The sequence below is a fragment of the Bos grunniens genome, chromosome 3, assembly GCF_055505025.1.
Source record: "Bos grunniens cultivar Pamir isolate PY7600 chromosome 3, Bosgru_T2T1.0, whole genome shotgun sequence".
Taxonomy (NCBI): Eukaryota; Metazoa; Chordata; class Mammalia; order Artiodactyla; family Bovidae; genus Bos; species Bos grunniens.
Genome location: NC_141167.1, coordinates 82,208,646 through 82,222,218, shown reverse-complemented (window position 1 = coordinate 82,222,218; position 13,573 = coordinate 82,208,646).

Here is a 13,573-nt window from a genome sequence, read left to right as displayed (position 1 = left end):
ACCACTGGAAAAACCATAGCCTTGACTAGACGGACCTTTGTTGGCAAAGTAATGTCTCTGCTTTTGAATATGCTATCTAGGTTGGTCATAACTTTCCTTCCAAGGAGTAAGCATCTTTTAATTTCATGGCTGCAGTCACCATCTGCAGTGATTTTGGAGCCCAAAAAAATAAAGTCTGACACTGTTTCCACTGTTTCCCCATCTATTTCCCATGAAGTGATGGGACCGGATGCCATGAGCTTTGTTTTCTGAATGTTGAGCTTTAAGCCAACTTTTTCACTCTCCTCTTTCACTTTCATCAAGAGGCTTTTTAGTTCCTCTTCACTTTCTGCCATCAGGGTGGTGTCATCTGCATATCTGAGGTTATTGATATTTCTCCCGGCAATCTTGATTCCAGCTTGTGTTTCTTCCAGTCCAGCGTGTCTCATGATGTACTCTGCATATAAGTTAAATTGGCAGGGTGATAATATACAGCCTTGACATACTCCTTTTCCTATTTGTAACCAGTCTGTTGTTCCATGTCCAGTTCTAACTGTTGCTTCCTGACCTGCATACAGATTTCTCAAGAGGCAGGTTGGTGGTCTGGTATTCCCGTCTCTTTCAGAATTTTCCACAGTTTATTGTGATCCACACAGTCAAAGGCTTTGGCATAGTCAATAAAGCAGAAATAGATGTTTTTACGGAACTCTCTTGCTTTTTTCATGATCCAGCGGATGTTGGCAATTTGATCTCTGGTTCCTCTGCCTTTTCTAAAACCAGCTTGAACATCAGGAAGTTCACAGTTCACGTATTGCTGAAGCCTGGCTTGGAGAATTTTGAGCATTATTTTACTAGCATGTGAGATGAGTGCAATTGTGTGGTAGTTTGAGCATTCTTTGGCATTGCCTTTCTTTGTGATTGAAATGAAAACTGACCTTTTCCAGTCCTGTGGCCACTGCTGAGTTTCCCAAATTTGCTGGCATATTGAGTGCAGCACTTTCACAGCATCATCTTTCAGGATTTGAAATAGCTCAACTGGAATTCCATCACCTGCACTAGCTTTGTTCATAGTGATGCTTTCTAAGGCCCACTTGACTTCACATTCCAGGATGTCTGGCTCTAGGTGAGTGATCACATCATCATGATTATCTGGGTTATGAAGATCTTTTTTGTACAGTTCTTTTGTGTATTCTTGCCATCTCTTCTTAATATCTTCTGCTTCTGTTAGGTCTATACCATTTCTATCCTTTATCGAGCCCATCTTTGCGTGAAATATTCCCTTGGTATCTCTAATTTTCTTAAAGAGATCTCTAGTCTTTCCCATTCTGTTGTTTCTTCTCTTGTGTTGTTGGAAGAGGGTGTTTGCTATGACCAGTGCATTTTATTGGCAAAACTCTATTAGTCTTTGCCATGCTTCATTCCATATTCCAAGGCCAAATTTGCCTTACAGAAGCACTAATATAAAACTGCCCAATTTACTCTTAGTTTTTCTGAGAGAATAAGAAAACAAATATAAATCTTGTTAAGTAACTAATGATTACAGTGAAAATCTGTAATTTTGACCTAAAAATGTTCCTTTATTGTTTAAAACTGTGATAATGGGGGTGGTCATGGAGAAAAAGCCAAACTGGAATTCTATCGGGCACAATTTTCATGAGCCAAAGTTTATATACCTGGAAGTGAGTACCTTCCTCAGAACTTTGGAACTGAAGCATGAGAACCTCTTTAATCTCTATGGTAGAAAAATTATGAAGTTAGGACATTCTAGTGACCATGTCTCCAGTCATATGGAGGATGCCAGTATGAGAAAACTCAACTAACATGTGGAAAGGAGAATGTGATCCAATACTCAGTTCTGAATTCTTTTTCTTGATTTGTAAACAGTTATGATGCAATTCATCATTTCATTCTTCTGAGAACTTAACTTTTAGACACCATATATTCCTGGTATTACTCCTTCAACTCCAGATGTTCTTTTGTGAGTATGCCTGCTGTTTTCCCCATATATCTTCCATTTTTACTTTAAACAACTTTTACGTTACAACCCGTGTTTTACATTACGTTACGTTACATTACATAATTACATTACGTTAAACATTTTACGTTAAAACCAGTGTTTTAAACACTGGTGCCCCAGGATTCAGTTCGAATGCACTTTTCCCTCTCAATTTATATGGTTTTTCCAGTGGTCATGTATGGATGTGAGAGTTGGACTGTGAAGAAAGCTGAGCACCAAAGAGTTGATGCTTTTGAACTGTGGTGTTGGAGAAGACTCTTGAGAGTCCCTTGGCCTGCAAGGAGATCCAACCAGTCCATTCTGAAGGAGATCAGCCCTGGGATTTCTTTGGAGGGAATGATGCTGAAGCTGAAACTCCAGTACTTTGGCCACCTCATGTGAAGAGTTGACTCATTGGAAAAGACTCTGATGCTGGGAGGGATTGGGGGCAGGAGGAGAATGGGACAACAGAGGATGAGATGGCTGGATGGCATCACTGACTCGATGGACATGAGTCTGAGTGAACTCTGGGAGTTGGTGATGGACAGGGAGGCCTGGTGTGCTGCAATTCATGGGGTTGCAAAGAGTCGGACACGACTGAGTGACTGAACTGAACTGAACTATATTCATGCCTTTGATAATCTCATATTGTCACTTTAAATAGTATATGTTGATGACTTCCTAATTTAAACATCTGAACTCTACAGTTGTGTATCATACTGTTTACTCACCACAATTACTTTAAAAGCATATCAAACTTAACATGAATAGAACTAGATTCCATGATCTCTCCTCAACCCCAAATTGGTTCATCTGTACTTTTCTGGATCAGAGTCAATTACAATCCTACTTTTCCAGTTCCTCAAACCAAAAGCCTAAGAATTAATTATGATTCATTTTTTTAAAATCTTATACCCTATCTACTTTAACAGTAAAATGCATTAGCTCTATAGTCAACATATAACCAAGCTCCAATCAGTTCACACCTATATTATGACTCTTGTCCAGTTGTCTGTCTTGTCAATTAATTCAGGAATTTATGATATGGCTCTGACATTTCCTGTTTTGGCCTAGTCCCCATAGTTTAGACATGTGTGCCTGATAAGTCACTTCAGTGATGGCCAACTCTTTGCAGACCCCATGAACTGTAGCCTCCCAGTTTAGTTAGAGTTAAGCATAAACCAGATAATTGCATTCTTTGTTACAATGACTTTCCATCTTGCTTAGAGAAAAGGCCTGTCTAGTCAGTCTGTCTTAGTAACACTAGTCTTGATATTCTGGCATTTGAGAGAAGAACTGAGGGGAGTGAGGGAAAAAAGACATCCTGTTACCTGCCAGAAAAGCATGCAAGGCAAATGCAAAGATCTTGAGATAAAATCATGTCTTTTTGCCTAGAATTCAATAACACCATGGAATCTGGACTCACATAAGCCTAGTGTTAAAATTCTGTCTCTGTAACTTACCAGTTCTGTGGCCTTAGGCAAAATTATAGAAATGGCAAGTGGCAGGGAGTCAAAATGACACTAGAATGCTATTTCTAAATTCACTTATTTTATAAATATTATTGAGCACCTTTCCATGAGCCTATTGTAAACCAAATGTTCTAGACACTAAGAATAAAGCAGTGAATGAACGAATAAAAGTTATTGTCAACCATGTAGCACATTACAGTGATGCGGGAGAGACATTAAACACATTAAATGAGTAATGGAGGACAAGGAAGGCTGAACAGTGTGAATGGCGTTTGTTGTACATTGACAGTTAAAGATGGGAGTAATATTTGAACTCGGGCTTACATGAGTCCAAATTTTATGTTTTTCATAACCTTGTAATATTGACCTTTCAGTCTTGATATCCCTTGTATCTTTAAGAATGTCCACAACATAGTAGGACAGTGGTTGGTCAAAATCTTGCTTGTTAAATACAGTTGCCTCCTGCCATGATTGCATTGAGAAGTACAAATACGGAAGAATTTGAGACGGAAGAAGGAACTTGGAGAGTCACCTTTACTGGATGAGCAGGTGTGGTAATGACACTGGCATTTCCCAGAGGGAAGTAAAGGAAATCTAGTCAGTTTTTGATTTGTTTTTTAATGAATAAAAGAGATCATTCTCTACAGAAATGATTTTTGTTTCCTTTCCATGAGTTTGGTTACCAAGGAGTCTTGATTAAAAGATAGATGAAGATGTCTCATGTTGGTAAACAAATTTTTTAAAAAGTAACATCTTAAATTTTATTTTCAGGAACATTTATTATAGCACCGTGGTGGTAACTTTAAAGAAAATGAAATATTTTATCCCACAATCCTATCATGTTTATTAAAAAAAAGTTTACATTTTTATATTTAAAATGGACTTAGTATATGGTATTTGTACTTATGGTTATAGTCCTAGAATATAAAACATTTTGTATTCTGCTTTTATTATTCTACTTTATGGTTGGTTAGTGGGTACAAAATAATCCATTGACTAATGGTATCATAGTAACAGCTGCAGTTGTTTTTTTTTTTTTTTTTTAAGACTTAGGTATCTTTCTCAGTGACAACTCTCCTTTGCCTACTTTTATCATAATTCTAAATTTATATTGCTCAACCTGGCTGCAGGGAGTTTGAAAACACAAAACTATGCAGAAACCACTACCAGAGAGTCTGATTAAACTGATTTGGGTAGAACTAAAGCATTTAGTTCTTGAAGTACTTGTATACAGGCAGAATTGAGCGCCCCCGTGTTAATGAGTGAATAGCCCATTTAATACACTGACCTCACAGTGCCCTGACTTCCTTGCCTCCCTTCTACCTACACCTCATTATTAACACTTCATATCAACTACATAATCCTGACCACAATTCTATAATCTAACAGCACTTAACTCATTATTCCCATTACAACTTGTTCATATAATCTCAATAAGGGATGCTAATTAGGGGAGAAATCTGGATGCAAATCCATCTCCCTGTGTACTTCTCTTCTTTTGCATATGACTTTTTAACATGCAGTTTCACAGTTTTCATTAAACAAAGCCACCAGGTATAACATGCATTTTCTTCCACCTTAGAATAATTGATTTTCATTTTTTCCTTATTTATTACCTGCAATTTCTACATGGTCAATACTTGCATTTGACATTGTCAAATTAACTCACACAGTTTAGTGGACAGTATTTTCCCCTGATAGCATCCAAGGTATGATATGTACACAACAAGAGTTTTGTAAACTGTTTCGCATTATGAAGGCAGTCAAAAGTGTCTCTGCGTGACCATGAAAGCAAAAATTATCTCAGTCACATCCAACTATTTGTGACTGCATGGACTATTGCCCACTCAGTCTCCTCTGTCCATGCAAGATACTGGAGAGGGTTACCGTTTCCTACTCTAGGGGATCTTCCCAACCCAGGGATTAAACCCTGGTCTCCTGCACTGAACGTGGACTCTTCACTGTCTGGGCCACCAGGGAAGTCCAAGTATAATTAAGTTGTTTAACGTAAATGACTGCAATCTCACTATTTTGAGTCCTCCTCCATTATGTCACATACACAAATTTAATTTTGCCCAGTTCTTTTCCTTGTCATATTAATGCTGTGGGACAGCTTACCTTTTAAAAATATTAACAAAAATGATAATTTTTCTTTTTTGTTTTTTTCTGTCTGTGAGATGACAGATGTTAACTAAGCTTATTATGGTAATCACTTCATGATATGATTATGATTATTCTGTACACTTAAATTTATATAGTGGTGTATGTCAATTATATATCAATAAAACTGAAGTAAATACATTATAATTACAATTAAGTTTTAAATTATTATTTAAATAATGAGCAAAACCTGGACTTAATAATACACATGTTGATTGAAACCATATTGATCCAACTTTGAACAAAGCAGAAGACATAAGTCACTTCTAATAAAGTCAATTATTTAGAACATTTTGATAACTTCATGTAATCTTGCTAAATCAAAACCAATATTCTACTGTAATGAGGAATTTAACAAGACAATCTAAATGGCATGAAAACTAAATTTAGATTCTATGGTTGTAATTTTTAGATTTCATAATTTTAGTGAGATTTTTAACTTTTCAGTAGCATCAAAACATCCCTTAAGCTGTTACTTTAGAGAAGTAATTCACTGAGATAAAAAAGAATTTTTTTCCTTAATGCTAAATTATATAACATCCCTACTCATTCTATGAAGTAACTAAGCCCAGCACTTGTATAAGAAAAAGACATATATAAGTCCCTCCAGAAACTATTAGAGTCCCCTTACCAGTTAAATGAATTGTGTGGATTCAATTACTCTACTAGTCACATTTCATGAATGCTCTATCAATATCTCTCACTCAGTGACATTTTGGGATTTTAGGAACTTGGATAAAGGGAAAAAATAAAGAGTAATAGTCTAGAGCTACAAAACTGGTATCTAACCCATATGATATTTATCTATCTATTTATATATTATAGAGAAAATTTGTGTTTTCTTAAAGATTTCCATACAATATGGATGTATGCATATGTCCAAACTCAAATTATATATGTTAGACATGTAGGGATTTTTAAAAATACCACTTATACCTCAATAAGAGCAGCTCCTGGGTGGCATATCAGCTCCAGGGCAGCCAGTGGCAGTGGTGAGGCTGGGATGACTTCTGCTCCTGAGAGTCTTCCAACATCGGCTCCAGCCTTCCCCAGACATACTTCCTAGCCTCTCCAGCAGGGCTTTTCCCTCAATACCTGGCTGCACACTGACCAACACTTGATGGCCAATAAAGGTTTAAATGCTCAATGAGGGCTAACAGTGGGACATCCAGGGCACCGAGCATATCATCCAGCTACATTGAGCAGATGAAAGGCATGTTCCAGAGTTAGGGCCTGACAAAACGTGGTCCACAGGAGAAGGGAATGGCAAACCACTTTAGTATTCTTGCCTTGAAGACCCCATAAACAGTGTGAAAAGGCAAAAAGATATGACACAGAAAGATGAACTCCCCAGGTCAGTAGATGCCCAATATGCTACTGGGGAAGAGTGGAGAAATAGCTACAGAAAGAATGAAGAGGCTAAGCCAAAGCAGAAACAATGCTCAGTTGTAGTTTTATCTGGTAGAGAAAGTAAAATCTGATGCTATAAAGAACAATATTGCTTAAGAACCTGGAATATTAAGTCCAAGTATCAAGGTAAATCGAATATGGCCAAACAGGAGATGACAAGAGTGAACACTAACATTTTAGGAGTCAGTGAACTAAAATGGACAGGAATGGGCAAATTTAATTCAGATGACCATTATAACTACTACTGTGAACAAGAATCCCTTAGAAAAAAATGGAGTAATGCTCATAGTCAACAAAAGAATCTGAAATGTAGTACTTGGTTGCAATCTCAAACATGACAGAATGATCTCAATTCATATTCAAGGCAAGGCATTCAGCAACACACTACTCCAAGTCTATGCCCCAAACACTAATGCTGAATAAGCTGAAGTTGAAAGGATCTATGAAGCCCTATAAGATCTTCTAGAACTAACACCAAAAAAAAGATATTCTTTTCATCATAGGGGACTGGAATGCAAAAGGGAGTCAAGAGATACCTGGAATAATAGCCAAGTTTGGCCTTGGAGTACAAAATTAAGCAGGACAAAGGTTAATAGTATTTTGCCAGGAGAACGCACTAGTCATAGTAAACACTCAGTTTCAACAGCACAAGAGACAATTCTACACATGGACATCATCAGATGATCAGTACTGAAATCCAATTGATTATATTCTTTGCTTCCCTGGTGGTCAGTTGGTAAAGAATCTGCCTGCAATGCGGGAGACCTGGGTTCAATCCCTGGGTTGGGAAAATCCAATGGAGAAGAGAAAGGCTACCCACTCTAGTATTCTGACCTGGAGAAATCCATGGACTGTATTGTCCATGGGTCGTAAAGAGCTGGACATGAATGAGTGACTTTCACTCACTCACTCATATTCTTTGCAGCCAAACTTGGAGAAACTATACAGTCAGCAATAACAAGACCTGGAGCTGACTGTAGCTCAGATCATCAGCTCCTTATTTCAAAATTCAGATTTAATTTGAAGAAAGTACATAAAACCACTAGACCATTCATATATGACCTAAATCAAATCCCTCATGATTATACAGTGGAGGTGATGAATAGATTCAAGGGACTAGATCTGGTAGACAGAGTGCGTGAAGACGACAGACAGGTTTGTAACATTTTACAGGCGGTGGTGACCAAAACCATCCCCAATAAAAAGAAATGCAAGAAGGCACAGTGGTTGTCTGAGCAGGCCTTACAAATAGCTGAGAAAAGAAGAGAAATGGAAGGCAAAGGAGAAAAGGAAAGATATTTCCAATGAATGCAGAGTTCCAGAGAATAGCAAGGAGAGATAAGAAAGCCTTCTTAAGTGAAATGCAAATAAATAGAGGAAAACAATAGAATGGAAAAGATTAGAGATCTCTTCAAGAAAATTGGAGATACCAAGGAACATTTCATGCAGATAGAGGCACAATAAAGGAGAAAAATGGCAAGTAACTAACAGAAGCAGAAGAGATTAAGAAGCGGTGGCAAGAATACACAGAAGAACTGTACAAAAAAGCTCTTAATGACCCAGATCACCATGGGGGTGTGGTCACTCACCAAGAGCCAGACATGCTGGAGTGCGAAGTTAAGTGAGCCATAGGAATCATCACTACAAACAAAGCTAGTCAAGGAGATGGAATTCTGCTGAGCTATTTCATATCCCAAAGATGATACTGTCAAAGTGCTGCACTCAATATGCCAACAAATTTGGAAACTCAGCAGTGGCCACAGGACTGGAAAAGGTCAGTTTTCATTCCAATCCCAAAGAAGGCCAATGGCAAAGAATATTCAAATTACCATACAATTGCACTCATTTCACAAGTCATCAAGAATTATGCTCAAAATCCTTCAAGCTAGGCTTCAGCAGTACGGGAACCGAGAACTTCCACGTGTACAAGCTGGATTTAGAAAACGCAGAGGAATTAGAGATCAAATTGCCAACATATGCTGGATCACAGAAAAAGCAAGGGAATTCCAAGCAAACATCTACTTCTGTTTCATTGAGTATGCTAAAGCCTTTGACTGTGTGGATTACAACAAACTGTGGAAAATTCTTAATGAGATGGGAATACCAGACCACCTTACCTGCCTCCTGAGAAACCCTGTATGCAGGTCAAAAAGCAAGAGCTAGACTGGAGATGGAACAATGGACTGGTTCCAAATTGGGAAAGGAGAACATCAAGGCTATATATTGTCAACCTGTTTATTTAATTTATATAAAGAGTACATTATGTGAAACACTGGGCTTGATGAATCACAAGCTGGAATAAAGATATCTGGGAGAAATATCAATAACCTTAGATACACAGATGATACTAATGGCAGAAAGTGAAGAGGAACTAAAGAACCTCTTGATGAAGGTGAAAAAGGAGAGTGAAGAAGGTGTCTTAAAATGCAACGTTCAAAAAACTAAGATCATGGTGCCTGGTCCTATCCCTTCTTGGCAAATAGATGGGGAAAATGTGGAAATAGTATCAGGTTTCATTTTCATGGGCTCCAAAATCATTGTAGATGGTAACTGCAGCCACAAAATTAAAAGATGCTTGCTCCTTGGAAGAATAGCAATGCCAAACCTAGACAGTGTTTTCCCTTGCCAACAAAGATCAACCTACACAACATATTAAAAAGCAGAGACATTACTTTGCCAACAAAAGTCCATCTAGTCAAAGCTATGGCTTTTCCAGTAGGCATGTATGGATGTGAGAGTTGGACCATAAAGAAAACTGCTAAGCTAAGTCGCTTCAGTCGTGTCCAACTCTGTGTGACCCCATAGACGGCAGCCCACTAGGCTTCCCCGTCCCTGGGATTCTCCAGGCAAGAACACTGTAGTGGGTTGCCATTTCCTTCTCCAATGCATGAAAGTGAAAAGTGAAAGTGAAGTCGCTCAGTCGTGTCCAACTCTTCGCGACCCCATGGACTACCAGCCTACCAGGTTCCTCCGTCCATGGGATTTTCCAGGCAAGAGTACTCGAGTAGGGTGCCTTCTCCAAAAGAAAACTGAGCACTGAAGAATTGATGCTTTTGAACTGTGGTGTTGGAAAAGACACTTCGGAGTCCCTTGGATTGCAAGGAGATCAAACCAGTCAATCTTAAAGGAAATTGACTCTAAATATTCATTGAAATGTCTGGTGCTGAAGCTTCAATACTTTGGCCACCTGATGCTAAGAGCTGACTCATTGGAAAAGACCTGATGCTGGGAAAGATTGAGGGCAAGAGGAGAAGGGGGCGCGACAGAGGATGAGATGGTTGGATGGCATCACTGACTCAATGAACATGAGTTTGAGCAAACTCCAGGAAATAGTGAAGGACAGGGATGCCTAGCATGCTGCGGTCCATGGAGTCACAGAGTGAGACACGACTTAACTACTGAACAACAACAGCAATGATACCTCAATAAAATTTAAAAAATTTTTTAAACATTAAAGATACTATATAAATTTCAGTAATAAGAATATAGTAGTAGTAATAACAAGATGGTATTAGTATAATTGATAAAAATTCATTGTAAATCCATCTTATCAATGCTGTTTTTTTTACTCCTATCAGTAAGACATACACACACACACACACACACACACACACACACACATATATATATATATCTTATTTTAAAGACCCTCCAAACTGTAGGTTAACCAGTAGCATCCTTATACCTGAGAAATCGCCTAAGAAATTCATTCAGTTCCCCCTCTGAGATTTTGACACTCCATGACTCCATGGAGCAAAGAGTTTCAAGCTCTAAAGGATGTTTCCACTTGTATCCCATGCCTCCTCCTTTAGGCTATATCATAGGTATCTGGGAATCCCAAAAGTCCTTGTCTAAATAACTCTACTCCCCATGCCTACTCACTTGTAATATTCAAATCACTAGGCATAAAGTAGGTACTTGCATGAGTATCTGACAGAGCTAGGACTGCAGAAACAGGGCAGCCGTAGCCATGCACATAAGTTTGGATAGGCACACAGTGGTCAAGATAGAGTGAGGAGCTGGAAGACAAGGTCAGCACATTTGAGACAGGGAACTGGTTCTCCTTCTGCTGTCATACCCTAGTGAAAAAAATCTTGAGTCTGAAATTCTATATTTTAACCTGGCCTTCTTCTAGATGTGAAGAACTATTTGCCGAAGTTAGAAGGTTTGAATTTTCCATTATTTAGAAATACAGGGTGTGAGCCTTTATTGGCAGTCTTCCCCTGAGCTCTGCAAACACAGATCTCAATTCTGATTATCTGTAATTGGAGAGTCACAGCCCAGGTTGTAAATATTGAAGTGATGATGTTGTACGTTTCACTGGGGGAACGAATGAAAACAGAAACTGAGAAACAGTGAGGTGAATATCCAGAATTCATTAAAAGTGTCTGAGTCATTAGCAAAAGTGCAGACATCATTTGACTTAAAACGCTACACTGAATGTACCAAATAATCTATTTTCACTCTCCTTAAGAAAATCTGCTGCTTTTTAAATAGACACATTTTGTAATTTTAATGATTTAAATTTGTTACATGTGATTTTTTTCCCACAAGTTACTAAGAGTCTATCACCAAATTAAAATTTATTTTTAAAAGTTCCACATGTGGAGGCGTTCATGGGAGAGGGAAAGATTGATTGAGGAGAGTGGTGAACTAAAATCCTTCCTACAAGTGATTGAAATTCTGCTCCACACTCACTCTGTGGAGGTAAATTTTTGCTATGAATGTTTGGTTTTGAAATGTTTTTCCTTGTGTTTAAAACATTTATTAAAAAGTTGTTTATCCTCAATAAAATGTATAGGTTATGTCTGTAACTACAGGCTAGATACAGCTATAAGGCTGGGAAAAAAGTGTTGGGATTCTGCCAACGTTCCCTAAATTCATGTGTTCATAAACTGACTTCTGGAAAATAGGAAATTAATAAATCCAGGCTTAAGAGAAATGAGGAAGCCAAGTTCTTCGAACATAATACAGATCAAGTGGGCCCAGGTTTATTTTGTGTGCTGGGTTCCCCCTTCCTCTTCTCGGCCCCAGAGCTCTCCTGCAGCAGGCAGCCGTGGTCTCCTGGATTCTGCCCAGGACTTTGCCCTTTGTTGTGCACCATCCCCATTCCCCAAACATTTCTCAGAGTTTGTGTTAATTGCTACACATAGTTCTTAGAGCCAGCAAACATTTGATCCTCTTCTGAACATCTCAAATTTTCGAATTTAAAAACAGAGTCTGTAGTCTGTATGAGCTTACACTCATATTCAAAATCAGAAATCCTTATTATATTTCCCCAGAACATCTCAGTAGCTTAATCTGGCCCTGTGGTTCACTCTGTTGTCTGCCCCTACTGCTGATTTCCTTCTTCATTATACTGAACACTAGGAACATTTATGTAACAAGTGGGAAATGAATGCTGTCCATTTAATCTCTTTGTATCACGTTGTGGTTCATTTGCTTATCACCAGGGAGGATGGCTGAACTGAGTTACCACCACTAAATCCCCAAAATGTTGCTAAATAATTAAACAATGCTATTCTGAGAACTGTTTAGGTATATTTAAGAAGTGTTACTATCTTCATTGCCTTATTTCTGAAAGGAACCCCTTGTGAATTAGATATACACAAAGTGGATTTATCAAGTGTTATACTCTTGAAGATGAGCTACAAATTGGGTTTTAAATTTTCTATTAATGAACAGAAGGTAGAAAATATCATTCTGAAACACAGAAAAAGTGTCCTCTAAAAATATCTAACACCCAGTCTCCAGTTTCTGCAGTGATTTTTTAATATCCAAAACAAAGCAAGAAAATCTACCATTCCTCATGAAGTACTAACACCAGTATGTAAGATGACTTCCCAAGCAAACATGGTAATGGTTCAATTACCCTGCTAGAAGCTTCTTAAGACTCAATTTTCAGATTCTTCAAGCCCGTATAGCAGTGCCGTTGTGTGCTTTTTTCCTACCTCTGGACCTTGGAATTTTCATGGCCTCTACTTCATTCCCCAAGTGGAGCAAGGAAAGTCCTCTTAAAGCTAGATAAATGTGATCTTTTCACAAATTAGGAGAATGCGTCATTTTTTCCTTCAACTCTGCTCGTCTATTAATTTCTTTCTTCAATAAATACTACATGATTATCTATAAGCACTGTTCTAGACACACAAGCAAACAAAGTAAAAACCCCTGGCCTCATGGAGTTTACATTCCAAATAGAAGGTTAGCAACGGAGGTGGGAATGAAATGCATAACAAACCCATAAGTGAAATATACAGTTCATCAGATGGTAAGAATATTGCTAAAAACATGCCAAAGAAAAGTATAAAGTGCTATTGTGGGTAAGGCTAAAATTTGAAATATTGTGGTCAGGAAAGGCCTTGTTGAGATTGTAACATCGAAAGGTTAAGAATATAGCTATTGAAGCTCAGAGATGAAAGGTAAGATCACAGAAGTAAGTAGGAGCCAGACAGGGTAGACCATTGTAACAACTTTGGTACTCATCTTGATAAGAAGTCAATGGATGATTTTGAGCAAGCAGTGGCTTTATTACTGAGTCAAACTTAGGTCTGCTCAC